The sequence below is a fragment of the Aythya ferina genome, assembly GCF_964211825.1.
Source record: "Aythya ferina genome assembly, chromosome: 4".
Lineage (NCBI taxonomy): Eukaryota > Metazoa > Chordata > Aves > Anseriformes > Anatidae > Aythya > Aythya ferina.
The window spans coordinates 49,785,398-49,801,763 of NC_140300.1; the positions used below are offsets into that span (position 1 = coordinate 49,785,398).

At 36.0% G+C, this 16,366-nt stretch overlaps 1 protein-coding gene across 5 annotated transcripts in view; it reads left to right on the forward strand.

The window, feature by feature from the left end:
- Positions 1–16,366, forward strand: part of TLL1 (tolloid like 1) — a 182,537-nt gene that overhangs the window by 21,684 nt on the left and 144,487 nt on the right. The gene's annotated exons all lie outside the window — the stretch shown is intronic.

The following is a 16,366-nucleotide window of genomic DNA, read 5'->3' on the forward strand; positions in this document are numbered from 1 at the left end:
AAAACGTGCTGCGAGCCACGGTGGTGGTACGCTCCCGACAGCTCTATTGTCAAAGAAGTGCCTAAGTTTTCCAGCAGTCTCCTTTGCATTAATTAGTTATTTTATATTCTGAAAACTAGTTCAGCCAAAGGTTGTGTTCGCTATGTCTGTGTGGTTTTATTTAATTTATTGAGGAGAATGTGGTGAACATATATGCCAAATATGCAGACACTATGTTTTCCTAATCACAAAAATATTTTGTTCCTAAGTGTGAATTGTTAGGTCCTACTTGTCTACAACTGAAGAATGCCCAAGTTCAAAAAGAGTAGAAGCAACTGAAAACAAAACATTATTACTTTTTTTCCAATTAGCACTCACAAATGTAAGAGACTGGTCATAATTAAGTTGAACTTTTTTTCTTTTTTTTTTTTTTTTTTTCCCCTGTTTTGTAATTCTTTAAAAAGATTCATACAAGTCGTTTTATTTAATGAGGTATAAGTGTATACTCTGTCTGCTGTGGGATTTCTGTTATACTTCTTGGTTCGCAGTGGAAGTAATTAAAAATTACAATTCATGACAGTGTTTTAAGCTTATGCATGAAAGATGATGGTAAGATGCTGTGGAATATGATTAGTGTTGACAGTTCCCTGCCATCACTTTGTTTTGTTTAGTTTAGAGGAAGAGACATACTTTTAGAAAGTTTGGCCCATTTAGTTACTTCACGGAAGTTCTTGCTGCTGCTGCTGCTTCTTGAGGTGCTTACAATCACAGAATACTACTGTGATAAGAGACAGGTAGATGCATGAAAGATTAGTTGTATGTTGTTCTCATTGATTGTAAAAGCAATTGAACCTCTGGGCGAGGTTCTATATTCAGTAAATAGCCCATTCATGTTGTTTTAGCATACGGTCATGCTTCAGAACTGAAAATGCATGGTACTTATTGCTGCACACTGTACCATACACTGATTGTTTTTGATAAAAAGTTAGAAAGTTTGATGTACCAATGTAACTGATCTTCCAAGACTAATTCCCAAATACTCTTCCTTCTAAATCTTCCCTAGAGGCTGCATTAGTACTAGCTTGTGAAATCCTGATGCATGCAATCCCCATCAAAGATGATGATAATTGTGGATGCTCAGCCTCTTTTGGAGGATAATGCAAATACACATTCTTGCTAGGTCAGTTCTTACCATCTGGGGTGGATATAGGACTCCCATGGGTAATTTTGCTGATATCTATCATTAGGATGTCTTCCACAGTGAGGCTGTAAAGCAGGACAAAGCCAGGCTTCACACCTGGAGGTGTGAGTTGTTCACCTTCAGGTCTGTGTGGCTCCTCTATGTGTAAAATAGCTGGATAAAACCAGATAATCCTTGCCAGGATTGTGTTCACCATATGCAAAATTTGTATCTTAGATATAATTAACACCTGCTTTTCCTGCAGGGCCTACAGCTGAGGCTGTAGAAGTGCTGTTTTTTTTAACTGTTCAGGCTGGTAACAGTTAGGTTCCAGGTATAAGTGAATTTTGTCAACTTGGTACAAGGTGAGAAACACCCAAACTCAGTTAGGATTTTACATAGTAATGTACTTCAAAAAATGTTGGAGACTCCTATGCAATTTTTACAGACCTGCCAGAATAATTTCATCTACCCTAATTTGTAAGCTAATAAAATCCTTTGAAACCAGCAACAACTAAGATCCCCAAATATGCTGATGCAAGTTGAATTTAACTATTTTAAAAGTTGCTTGTATTCTGCTTTTCTTCAATCAGTCGTGTTTTCTGCTTAGTTTTTATTCCACAGACCACGTAAAAAATGTTCATGGTTTCGTGACATCAAGCACAACACATAAAGCCTCTAGCCTATGGCTAGATATGGTTATAATTCTATATAGATAACTATCTGTAGATACAGCTCTAACTCTGTTGAATCAGAGACCTTTTGGTAGGCCCCCTTTTTCCTTGTTGTTCCCTTTTGTGGAAGAGCTGGGAAACTCTACCAGAAATGGAAAGAAGCAGTCTCTAAGATATTATTTATAGGTATTTTTTTTTTTTTTTTGGATTAGTTAGAAGTATTCTGAGTGTATTTTAACACTTAACGAAAAAGGTCTCATTTTGTCTAGTGTGCTTAGAACCATACTGTTCCTCAGACTTTAAATTCCCAGAAGGAATGTAAGGTGCATTTTAAAAAGTACATTATATTATAGTACAATATATTTAAGTACATTATATTATAGTACAATATATTTAAAAAATATATATATTTCCAACTTGAAGACTGAAATCTACAGGTAACAGGAGTTTGATGGATGCAGAGTAGGGTTAAGAGTTGTTTCTGGAACTGATGTTCTCAGTTGCATAAAAAACTGCAGCTGTTTATACAATAAACCCAAGCTTAGTCTCAGCAGTGAAGCCAGCACCTTGAGAGCTCTTGGGATAAGGGGTCTCTTGAAAGAGGAGCCTGGGGAAGTGCTGTTATGATGGTGCTTAGGAGAAGAGATATGGTAAGGAAGCTTTCAACACTGAGGAGACTAACTTGATGAGCTGTGTGGTTTCCTGTATGTTTTTCTGCAGTCCTTTAACCTATGTATGAATTTTGGGTCATGCTACTTCTTCTAACAAGTATCCTGGCATGCTCCAACAGCGGGATGTGATGTAACACGGTTTCTGTGCTTCTGATGTCTCAGATATTTCCTTGTGTCTCTCTGCAGGATATTGCCCTCAGTGTTTACCATTGTGAAGTTCAAGTGTAAGGCATTCTTAGTTTATCTTCTCAGATCTAATTTGCCGGAAGATGCAAAGCTGGGAATGCCATGCTCATCACAATGTTAGGCTTTAAAGAATCTAGGAGCATAGATCAACATTTGTATAAATCAGGTATTATGCCAAAAATTAAAATGCCTAATTAGATTTAAATGGGCACTGTCAAGCTTTTCAGATTGCAGTTTGCACCTACATTAATCTCTGGATTCCCGAGGCTTTTTTTTTTTTTTTTTTTTTTTTTTTTGTGTGTGTGTGTGTGCTCACAGCTTACAATGAATTAAGGATATTGGTTGAGAAACATTCAGAATGAGATGGGTAGGAAGTTTCCCATCCTATAATACTCATTCGTAGTCTGCACTTAGTTGGTATTAAAGGTTTTTTGAATCATTTTGTTTCATTGAAAAAGACAAAAAAACCCAACAGAGTAAGTGGTATTTCTTGGGGTGATATTACAGTTAAAATACTCGTTGTCTTGTGAGAAGTGAGGAAACGAGGCTTAGCTTTGTTGCATATCCGCATCACTGAGATCTGTTGCAGCCACTGGGCAGCTGGCTATCCTGAGATAAATCTCTTTTATCATTTCTTCTTGGAAGTATTTCATTTCCTAAGAAATTATTAAAGGTTAGGGGAATAGGCTCCAAGTTGAATTCCTTGATCTATTGTTTTTTCCTGGTTGTGGGCCTTGGTTGTATTTGCACTAGAAATTGGCTTGCACTAGAGATCCTTCCAGGAAAAACCCAGTAGTTAATTTGGATGAAGTTTTTTATATGATGAGAAACATTTCAGCTGTATGCATGTTAATATGCAGTTTGGTAATATGAAAAATTTTAAAACCTGTAATTATACACTTGAATCTTTTGCATAATTTATGTACTTGAGATCTTTCGTCTTTGTTTGGGTTATGTGGAAAATTCAGGAAGATACCTTCTGTGGTTTATACTAATACAGAGTACTGCTAATACCATTTGCCATATTGACAGGACTGTGGCTGTTCATGTAGCAAACTGACAGCGTAGGCAGCTGAAACAGGAACTGGCTCTTCTAAATGGTCTGTCCTAAATGGCCTCCAACCTTCTGTGAACTGACTTACAGGGTAAATCGGACTACTGAAAAAGTTAGGTTTTTAAGTCATGTTTCTTCTTCAAAGGTCTACACCATTATTTCTTTGTGATGCCCTTTAATGTGGTATCTCAACACCTTTAAAAGAGATTTGTATGAACATAAAGTTCTTCTACACTTCACTGGAAAGATTATTTCAATAGTGGAGCTCAGGGAGAACTCTAGTAAATGGATAAATTTGACATTCTAACTTTGTGAATATCCTTCCATACTAAAAGCTCAATTTCATGTCCAGACCACTCTCCATAGGGATCTGTCTCTGAATATATTTCCGGTGTGTCAAGCGAGTGACCTGAGAGGAGTGGTATTACATCACTGCAGAACAAGCCTAATTGACAAATCTAATTGAGCTTGGAATCAGGTCCCCCAGGCAAGCACAGGAACATTCACCACACCTGGATGTCTGCCTTATGTCATTCTTATTGCCCCTCTGGAAAACAGGGTTGATAGGCTCATGACATAATTCCATTCACTTCTGTTTGGAGAAAAATGGTCGCATCTGTGGTGCGTGATACTGACAGAAGGGCTGTAAAATGGAAGAGTCAACTTCTGGCTCTCATAGGCACAGGGGACCTTGTGGAGGAAAACAGACTTTTTTTTTTTTTCTTTTTTTCTTTTTTTTTCTTTTCCCCTGGATGCATTACAGTACTCTAAGTTTTATAACAGTGAATAAACTAAACAAGGGGAGAAAACTCTATTCTTTGTTTAGACAATGTGTGTTTATCTTTAAAATAAAATAGGTTTTTATGGTCTAGCTTTAGATTCATGAAAAGTCGGTTTATAGAATGCTGAAAAATGTTGTGGTTGTACAACATTCTTTTTATTTATTTATTTATTTTTATTGGAAGGGAAGATAATGCTTTATGTATTCCAGACAAAATCTGAGCTTTGGGCTTTAAACATTTTCAGTAGGGTGGACTGCATTTGATAGTGTTTGTCAAACTTGTCTCAGTCTCATTGGGTTTTATCTAACTTCATTTTAGTCATCACTGGGTACAATCCATTCCTCCAACTCCTGATCACAAACAACCTGTCCTCCTCCCTGCTACCCTTCAGAGTTATAGCCACTGAAAGTGTGACTAGAAAAATCTTTGGGTATTTTTAGTTCTCTCTTTGTAGGACGTTTTTCTTTGCCAAGAAAGTGCCAGTGGTCAATCTGTTAATGTTTTAATGTATGTTCATTCTCCATGTCTCCTGCTCCTCTTTTACTTTTTTCACGTATCTTCTCTTTCATTGTTCCTATGACAGGTTTTCCTTGTTTTTGGATGCCCCTTCTCCTCCGAATGTGCTTCCTACTTGCTTTTCATTTTTTTTTTTTTTTTCTTCTGTGCTGCCTGTCCACTGTCCAGTCACCTAATCCTCTTCTCTGTGTTCTCATTACTTATTCTCTTGCTTGCAAGTTGCAATTATTTCCTCCAAATATAGCTTCCAGCTCCTCATTGGGTTTTCCATAAGACAGTACTTTGGTAGTTCTGTAGCAAAGAACCATCTTTGCCCATGGCTGGAAAAACAGAGAGGAAGGATGAGTGGGCTGTGCATGACGGTGTTGTTGGGGGCCTAACAGTGGAGTGCTTAGTGGGCTGCCAGTGATGTCTCAAACAGTGCATGTCAAATGCTGAAATATCCAACTATAAATGTTTATACAGAACACATACATGAACCTTTTGTCTCTGATGGACTCATGTACCTAAATTTCAAGATCTGATGTCCTTGCTGATAAGTAGAAGCAAGAGTGCTAGAAGTACTTGAAATCTAAAACTTGTATAAAAAGACACCAGAACAGCTATGCAACCCATATTATCAGTCTCTCACAGACTGCTTCAGAGGCAGTTTTTACTCATATGGACGCTCTCATGATTTTATTTGCTTGAGAAATGATCTGCAAGTGCAAATTTTGAGTGACTATAAACCTGTGAACATCAAGTGTTTGAAAATATTTGAGCAGATAGCTCTTACAGAGCAGGAATACTCCAAAGTGTATGTTTGTGGGTTTTCTCTTCAATGCTTAAAAACAGATGGCAAATAAGACAAAAATACCACCAAATCATTTTTTTTTTCCTAAAATAGTTCCTGATAGTTCCTTTTTTTTTTTTTTTTTTTTTTTTTTTTATTATTATTATTATTTTGAAGTGTGTGAAATATGATGCATAGCATGGAAGTAGCCAGCTTCCTTGTTCTGTATTTTATTGACAAGAAGACCAATAATTGACTAGGAAAATATATATATATATATTTTATAAATTAATGTTCTTGGTTATAGACTATATTGCAGAAAACATGCTTGCTCTGAGGTATACTTTTAGTCATTTAAAATGTATGAACATCCTTAGCAACAATTTCTATTATATGAAATCCTTGAAATTTTGTGTAATCTTTAATTTTAAAGTAGCCATAAATCATACTTTAAAAGTTGATGCTACCCAGCAAAACAAAGTTCAGCTGTGTCAAGACCATCTGTCTTGCTGTCTTAATGAATTTCATTCCTCTTCCTACAAAAATTGAATGGCAGAATGCTACATTTGAAGGGTGCAAATGCCTCTCAAGCCACATTGTGTTCCTTGGGTATTGTAAGCTCTGTGGTGTAGTTTAAATATCTGGTCTTGGAAGAAGTGAGGCAGCATGGACAACAGGTGAGAGGAATATATCTAAAGAGCTGTGTGTATAGGTTACATTATTCTCATGCTGGTAGCAATAGTTAAACATATTCCTAGTAATAACTCTAATTGTTATTAAACAAAAATGAACACACTTTATTAGTGTCTGACATTTTAATAGATGTTTATTAGGTACATTCTTACTGTCATGGCCATTGTTTCACTGAAGATGTTCAACATTTTTCCACTTTCTCTGGTAAGCAGGATTTTGAATAGGGCATAGCAATTCTAGAAATAGTAGCCAAGATACAGACCTCCTTTATGTTTCCAGATGATGTACCCAGATAAGTAAAGAAAATAATTTCAGATGGTTCTTATATAATATCAGGGTTTATTTAAATAGTTTACTTGCACAGCCAGTTATATTTGCTTTCAGGCAGAGTAGTTTTAGAACAACTCTGCGGGTGTGAGAACATGACGATGAACTGCCCAATTTCTCCATCTGGTAAAATGTCCTTATATTTATAACAAATTTGCATACATTTTCATTTTTTTCTTGTACTCAATTTTCCCCCCTTTACTCAACATTGCTCTTACGATCATGCTCTTACCTTGGTTTTACTTGCAGGTAGGTTAAGCTTCACTGCCTGACAACTGTTTCCATTCTTGTGTCTATTTCAGCCCTTGTAAAGGTGTATATGCATAGAGGTCAGTAGACAAATTAGGTATTTTTTGTTAAGGCAATCTGCTTAACCTCTTTTTGACTAAAAGCATAATGTGTTTCAATGCAAAACTGTCAGTATCATTATGAAGGCATATTAACATCTTTTACTGATCTTCATCTTAGTACCAGGATCTTTAATCTATCCATCTGCCAACCCCTTTGTCATCATAAAAACTGCTTAGTCTTTCTCTAACCATGCAGCTAAACAAGATGATTTCAGAACTAAATTCTGGAATCTCTATTACGTTGTTATTGATATACTATAATAGCATTATGAAAACCAATATAGATTAATCTTTCATGCGTGGAAAGGAATTATTAAATCAAAGCAAATTCAGAAAACCAGACAACCAACCCTCAGGCACAAAAATGACAATCAAACCTTTAAATAGTTAAGGAATCAAATTCATGCTGGTGTTTTCTTCAATGAAGTATAGGTTATTGGGAAAACTGTTTAATGAAAACAGATTAAAAAGATGTCCTTCTCTATAATTTGTTTTCTAAATTGAACATGATAAACATGCAATGTAAGAAATAATACAAGAAGATTAAAAAAGAAAAATGATTTTTTTTTTCTACTGTTATTAGTCTGTTAAATTCCAGAGTGGCAAATTCAGAGCTGAGTCAAGGACATATGCACCTTTTATACAACTTTATTTTTAGACAGAAGTCTCCCACAGGTTGTTACTTAGGTAGTGCTCAGATATGGGATTTGACGTTTACATACATGTAGGCAGCAGGAGCATCCAGTGCTCTGACAATTAATGGTGATAAGATTTTAAAGTGGATGTTATATCTCAGGCTTCAGAGTTTAAGACAGTTTTTAGTAGCTGAAAACCAGGATGAACCCTAGTGCATGGCAAGATTATCCTTGTCTACCTACTGCAGATTTTTGTTCCTCTCTGAAGCAGCTGGTAGTGACTGCTGTCAGAGACAGGACCTTGGATGTGATCCAGTGTTGCAGTTCCTTTGTTCCTCAGCCTTTCCTAAATGCTATTTCAGAAACTCAGCATTTGTAGCAAGCCTGAAAAATAAATGCAATTTGGCTGTTTTGGGAAGTGAATGAATTTCAAAGTTCAGTATGACTGCAAAGACATTGAACGGTATTTCATGTTTTATAGATTATTTTTGCGGGTCCACTAGAGCACTTTCATGCTTAGCTTTAAACACATGTATTCACTTGCTCACCTGATTATTTAAGGAAGCATCATTAAAGCACAGTTACTTGTAGAAGTATCTATTATAAGATCATTAAAGTTGTGTATACAGGTTGTGTGGGTGCTTTTATATCTTTTATTTTATTTTGCGACACTGGGAAATGTTGTGTTAATTTCTGTGTTAAGCATGATCTAAAGGCTATTGAACTCAGTGGGAATGTTTCCAGTTACTTTAGAGATGATATTTATAGGTAAATAAGTAATAAAGTGCAGAGCTGACTAATTTACTTGGCCTATGGCTCGCTTGTATTCATGTGCTCACATGCTTTTCACTTTAATGAAGGCAGTTGGATTTTTGCCCCAGTTTCTATAGATGTCATCACTAATACAAGAGTATCATGAAATCTTGCATTCAGTGACCTTGTGATTGCAGGTTCTTTCTTGCTGGACTGGGGTGTGAAAATAATCCAGCAGCTTGCGACAGCATCTGATTTTTTTCAACACCCCCACTCCAGAAGCCTCAGGATAAGAATGGATTTAGATTACTGCAGTAATTTATCAGTCTTTAGAGATAGGTTTTTCTTGTCATAGCTGAATACTCTATTAAATGTTCTATCTGATGAATGGTTAAAGCTACTGACAAGCATGATGGTTGCAGTTGGACATATAGTTCCTTATCTGTTTAATTTCAAGAAATGTAGTCAAAGATAATAAGCCATTTGTTAAAAAGTACTGCAGGCATATGAAACTGGTGTCAGTATAGTCTGTGATAATATCAGCTAAATCAGGTACTATTAGCTAATATTTGACGAGCACTGAAAGTCTCTTCATTAGTTTACAAGACACCATTATTAAAACATTTCGTATCCCAGTCTATCACAGAGGCTTGCTAGAATCTGTAAGGATCTTGGAAAACTAGAAGGAACAAGTGGAGGGACAGGTGTGGAAAATATATCCTTTTTTTTTTTTTTTTTTTTTTTTTTTAAGAAGTAGAAGAATTAGTTAAATGGTAAAATATAAACAGCAGAAAAAGTGTATTTTTTTTTTTCCCAAAGCTATGCAACTCATTACTTTTGTATTTCCAAACATCTGTTTTCTTTCTGATACTGTTTCTTCACTGTTTGAACTTCAATCATGTCCTGAGTGAGAAATGCAGGTGATGAATGACACTAGATTTGACTGAGGATTCTTGTTTGAAGGCATTCCTTTGCTTAGCTTTAGTTATGGAGTTTTCTGCACTTATTAAGCAGGAGAAGGAGGAAAATCTTTATTCATCATGAAAAGCTTCTCCTTTTAGAGTTCGTGGACACCTTGATCTCTGAATAGTGGGAATGCTGGGGAGGAAAGAGTGTAGGAAAGGTGTTTCTATTTTTTAGTCCTTTTATTTTTATCTGCAGTAATGAGGATGAAACCTTTTCACACATGAAATACAAGTGAAAATACAGAAACCCAGGTGAGAACTTTTGGATGTGTTCATTCATATACCTGTCCCTTGGAAGCAGCTGAATTAAGTGTGAGTTGTAGCACTAATAGACTTCAACTTGGAAAAAAAATATTTTTTCCTGGATAATTTTTCAAGAGTAAAATAAAGTATACATTGTTTATTTGTATTATGGTACAGAATTCTACAACATTTAATGTTTTATTCTGTTTCATTGATCTAGTCATTCTAGACCCAAGGAAATATAGGAAGTCAAAGGTTTCCTGAATTATTTAGAAAGACTTGGTTATAAACGTAAATCTTTTGTCTTACTTAAGTATGAACAAACTCAGAATAAAGGCCCTAAGGAAAAATAATCAAATTAACATAAATATTAATACTCGCTTCTAACTTCGATATTTTATGGAATAATAAAATTTTATTTATCCTTGATTTCTGCTCATGTACTCTGGCTTGGCTTCATTGACCTGAAACGTGCTAGGTATTTCAGTGGAGAATTTCTTCTTTCCTCTCCTTCCAACAAGCAGATGATGTGTCACAGAAATCAGCAAAGATCTTGATAAGATATTGAATCCACTTGCATGTGCTAAAGAAACAAATTAGCATCCTCATTCTTATGTGTTAATCAGTTCTGATTTATTTATTTTTTTTATGACTGTTCTGGTACCAAGATAAACCGTCATAGCTGGCTCTCCACTCCAAAGGAGAACACATAGGCAGGATATCAGAGAGGTCCTGACTTACTCCTGCAGTGACAGAGACGAGTGCAGGACTCATGGCTCCCCCAAAGCCTTTCCTTCCTCCACTCTTTATAATCAGTTTGGGATTTAGTTTTCCTTCCTTTTCTTTTTTTTCTTTCTTTTTTTTTTTTTTTTTTTTTCCCCTCTCCTCCCTGAAGCCTCAGGTGCATGTTTTCCTGGCAAGGTGCTTAGAGAAATCAAATGGAATAGGCAGACACCACAGAATGCTGCATGCATTATCTACAGGGTAAAAAGGTAAAAACTGAGATGCAAAAAAATGGATTATCCTGTGTTGAGCCCTCTACAGCTGTGGATAAGCCATTTCCAATACAAAATTCTGTGAGTCCATTTTAACTGCTCTTGGTATTCAGCTGCTACTAAGGCAGTAACTTTTAATTAACACAATGATAAGCATATCAAAATTTCTAGAACTATATTGTTCCAACATGTAATTTGGATAAATATGGAGGAATTGTTCTCACACAGGTCTTCTGTTTTTACTTTCTTACACTGCTCCAGATTTTCCAGGAGCTCTTCTACCTGGTAAAATGCCATAGCTTATAAAGATGGTGTGTCTGAAAGTTTGTTAGGCTTCTTCTTTGTGTAAAGTTGGTCAAAGGAAAGTAACTAACTTTCCCTGAACTACCATACCTACAGCAGCACCGCCTTGTTTCTCCACTCCTGTGATGAGATACAGCAGGTCCTGGGGTGTGGAAGAGCTTGCCCTAGTGATGTGTTACTGGCCTGGACTATGGGCCATGGTATGGACTGCATGACAGGGAGTTATGCCCATGTCAGGTGTCAACAGCAGTCAAGGAAGGTATTGTTATTTTTTCTCTCTATGATAAATCAGTGTCTCTTTTAAAATCTGATTTGCTTCCAGGCAAATTTATGCAGGGATATTAAATGCATTACGGTGTGTTATGTTTATGTGCTGATATGTTTCAGGCTGAATTTTGCACTACATTTCCTTTTAGGATCTCTTGTTACTTCTAATGAGATGAATGGCACGGTGACATATATCACAGGACAGTATTTGTACCTGAGAAAAAAATAAACTTACGTATCTTTTTTGGCAGAGGTCCATTGCACCTCACTACCTGGTTACCCCTTTCCTAGTTTCTGAGTTTTGTGACATTTTAAAATATGTCTGTATGTTGGCATTGCAAAGGAAGAATTTTTTCGAAGTGATATTATGCTGGACTAATTTCCCAGCTGTTTTCAAACAGCTGTTTTTAAGAAAAAAATAATTAGCTGTTGTTCATACACAATACAGCAGATATTCCCAGGCAGGGAATACTGGTCACCGTCATTTGGGTGCAAAGGGAAACTCATTTAAAATGTCTTTGTTGTTGTTCCCCCTGTACAGTGGTGAAATTATATAGAAAGATGATGTAGCACCAAGGGCAAGCATAGAGGAACTGTTGAGTTGCAAGCCAAAGTACATCATTAGGAACACTCCTATTATCTGGAAGTCTGACTTCCTGTCTCAGTTTCCTTGTGGGTCTCAATGAATGGCAGAAGAAATGGAACACTTTCCTGCTTGGCCAAAACCTTTGCTAAATTACTCCTTTGGCTGCAAGCCATACTGTGTATAATAAATGCTGCAGCTCCCCCCTGAGTCTGGAGGGTACTTGCTGCAGCTCCTAGGGGTCGATGGGTCGATGCAGCTCCTAGGGTCCAAATTTTAGGGAGTCTATGCTTGCAAGACAGACCCAACCTTTCTGTGGATGTGGTAATGTTTTAGGTGTCATTTGTACATGTGCAATTATTATTATTATTAGTGATAAAGAGTAGTAGGCACATTGACATTTGTTAATGCAAAATTCTATGAGAATTAAGGGGTGTTAAAGAAATGAATTATGATAGGTCTTTCATAATGGGTCAGTTATTTTAATATAATGAAAATAATATTGTGCGCTTCACAAAAATTACCAAAGGTACATTTAAAATAAGTATACTTTAAAACAGGCATTCAGTTCAATGACTAATTTCCTGCTTTTTCTTCCAAAAGGTTTACCACATGAATTAGTATACACACTGAAGTTCTAAATATAGTTTTATTGAAGAGTATAAAAATAACATAATAAAGATTTTTTTTGTTTGCATCTTAAAAATGAATCATACATGATGAAACATAAGTTGCAGACATCCTATTAAGTGCTGTTTCCATATAAGATGTATCTTTCTCATTCTATATATAGGACAGGATTTTTTTTTGATCACTTTCATCTCTTTTATTTGTCATCTTCAGTACATTTCCTCTAACACATATCGAAAAGCAAAACATTCAGAATCCTATCTTCACTCTGCAGCACCAAACTTTCAGTTCAGTTGATGTTGTCAGATTTTATACTGTCTATTTTCACTATATTTGGCATGTAAGGCATCCACAGCTGACTCAAAGGAAACTTAATGAAATGTATACCATTTCCCAATAGCCTTTAAGCATAATAGAAGAGATACTCGGGCAGTGTTTAATATTTTTTGGCTTGTTTTGCCAAATACATCCAGGAGGAAAAATGTTCTTAATTCACTGGAGACCAGAAATGCTCACTGTAGTTAGCACTCTATAAGTGCTGCCTTTCAAAGGTTTCATTCTTGAGCATCAGCCCAGTTGGAAATTTGGGGAGAACATGGAAAAGAGGACAGAAAAGGTTAAAAGCTATTGGTATATTTCAGCAAAATAGTATCGATCAGCTTGTGTGTTTTTTCTTCCCCACTGCTCTTATTATTCTATCTCATAGTTCTTACAGTGTATCTATCATTCATAATTTGCAGAATTTTAAGTTAAACTAAATTGCTGTGACTTCCATGGAGTGCCACCAGAGTGGGTGATATGAAACTTTTTGTCCTGGGAGGGTTGTCTGCTTTTTTTGCCTGCACAGGCCTGATGCTGAGGCTGTTGCTTTCAATGAAGTAGGACAGCTGGGTCATGCCCATCTTGCCAGCAGGTCCTCTGGCAGCTGTCCATCATCTTTGGACAGCTTCTTTTGGAAAACATTTTCTGACAGGAGCTCCCCCAGGCTTACAAGCAGCACTCCCCCCATTGATACCTGTGTGCTTTGTGAATGGGCACTAGGGGAGGTAGAGTGGATGGCATTTACTGAGAGTTGTCTACATAAAGGTGGAGACTGCCTTTTTTTTTTTTTTTTTTTTTTTTTTTTTTTTTTTTTTTAAGGAACTTATTTGATATTTAGGTCCCCATTTTGCAAACGGAAAGTTGATAGTTGTCACTTACTACTTTTTTTCCCCCTATCAATGCCACGTTGCTCTTTCTGTTGCCCCTAAGGGTCAGTTCTCTTCCAGCCATTCTTTCACATATTTCCTCCCGATTCAGAGGAAAAGGGAGAAGAGACTCCTGTGCTTCCGTCTGTTCCCAGGGGGACACTGGTGAGATGCCAATGAATGTTCCTTATCCTTTTTCAAATGGCACAAAATGCAAGATTTTAATGAACATATGGGAGAAATGTTGATGTGTGTTGTTATGTGACAGTGTCTACAGTTAAGAATTTGTGGTTATTTTAAAAACCAAATAGTTCCACATAATAAATGAAAAAATACACCTCCTTTATTAGTCTTCTTTTTGAGCTCTATGGAGATGGAATAGTAAATGGTGCAGAGGGCAGTGTGAATATGCATGCAGGTAGTACTAATGGATGTATATGTTTTTAGGATTGTGTAAGAATGAGGCACGTGGTAACTGAATTTTAGACACTTGTGTTACTGGACAGTAAAGTTGGTGGACAATTGAAAAAAACATTGAATATTTAAACTCAGTTCACTTTTTGGACACAGATAAAATAATATTACAAGCTAGAATGTATGACTTAGTTAAAACTGCTGCTCAGGGGAGGATAATGAAATTATGCTTTTGGTTATAGACAGGGAAATATAGTTTTGCTAAGTATAAGCTAATTGATTGGATAGTACACAAAACGTTGCCTTGGCATATATACAATACAGTTGTGCAAAGTCAAAGTACCTGTGTTATTCATGCTTTGCTTCTTGCAGAGATTGGAATAACCTTTACGAAAAGGGTTAAATTCAGTTTTATTGTAAAGCCAAGTAATTTCTGTTGTATTCAGTTGAAATCTGCCCCTGGTTTTACTCAAGGATAAGTTTGGTTAACCAACATATTATGTTGTTAGTGGTTCTGTTAATTTGTTTGTGTGGTCATTTTTTTATCTTACAAGGTAACTAATAGAGGATTGTAGTTTTGATAATATGTTTTCTTGTAGCAAGGGTTATGTTGCTTCCGCATTCTTTGACTCTGTTTTTGTTTTGTGTGTTTTTATGTAAGAAATACTTTTCTCACCTCTTGTGATCTAAATGATTTCCTGCAGTTATACACTGATGTTCTTTGTGGAAGAAAATTACAAGCTAACAAATTCTGCTATTACATGCACAAACGGGGCAAAATTTGTCTTAGCTATTTATCTCTTTTCATCCTGTCTGAAGCATGATTTTGCGCCCATTATTGGATGTTTAGCTTTCAGCCAGATTTGTAAGGGTGTTAAGTGATGTTTGGCTAATTATGTTTTACCAGCATTGCACATCATTGGATTAAATAGCTGTTTAATGTCTGTATTCAATGTCATATTTATCTTATGATTTTGTAGACAAACACTGTACTGCAAGTGTGTGAAAGGTATTACTGCATCTGTGTGTAGATTGGCCTATAGATTGTTTGCTTTTGATATTTGGAATATAGTTAGTATTAAAGCATGATATTTATCGATGCACTTAATGATATATCTGTGAGGAAAGCTTTTCAGTGCATCATGGGCTGGTAGAAGTATAATTGAGATAAAAATATTCCTTAGGAGGAATGCCTGAGGGAAGTGGTTGAAGGTTGGCCTGACTGGAGCTGTCAAGTTTCTTTTCAACAGAGAAGTTAAGGCTAGTAAGGAGCTGGGTAATTCTAATTATTCCTGTTGTATAACTTACGTTGCATTTTACTTTTTATATGTATGGGTAAATGTGATTGTATTTTATTTTAGATCATCATCTTAGACTTAGGATACTTATTATGGATACTTATACTTATTAGGATACTTAGACTTAGGATACTTAGTGTACTAAGACATTTGCAAGTTTTGGTTGTAAAATGTTTGTTTTACTCATGCAATTGAAATGAACACACCTGGTTGCAAAGTGAGACTTCGATCTCTTTTGATGAGTTCCATTAAGAGCAATTGAAATTGAGGCTGTTGGAACATCTAAATGCTGTGTATGCTGAGAGAAAGTTTGATAAACTGTAACCTGAAGAAATGCATGAACTTGAGTTTTCATTGTGAAGACTTTATGGAATTTGGTAATATAAATGAAAAATGGGAAATTGCTGTAATTATTTGTTATAGATAAAATCTTACAGAGGCGTTTGCCAGCCACTTCACTGGCTTATAAAACAGCCTAACATTATTAAAATAAGAGTAGTAAAATCTGCCTGGGGGATACTTTCCTGTTTGAAGATAACTTGCTTTAGAAGCTTACTGCTCTATGTATTATGCATATTTTTCCTGGAAACAAAGTAAGTCTTTATTTTGATCCAGTTACTGTACTTGCAAAAAGATGTTTGTGGTATAGAAACTCATTTTGTAACAAAACTAGTCATACAGCAGTGAACTGCAGGCACAGTGAAAATGTTGATACAAGTAATAAGAACATTACATAAGTTGCTTGGTCTCCTAAATAGAATGCTTCATGCCTGTTTCCCATAGGGAGAAAACAACTCTCTGTACTCAGTAGCTGTAGCAGTTAACATTTCTTCTGTTGCTCAAGGGCTGAGTTTTTCCTCTGTTAAGTCAGTGGGAATTGACTTAACATCCACTGGCAAATCTGTCTTG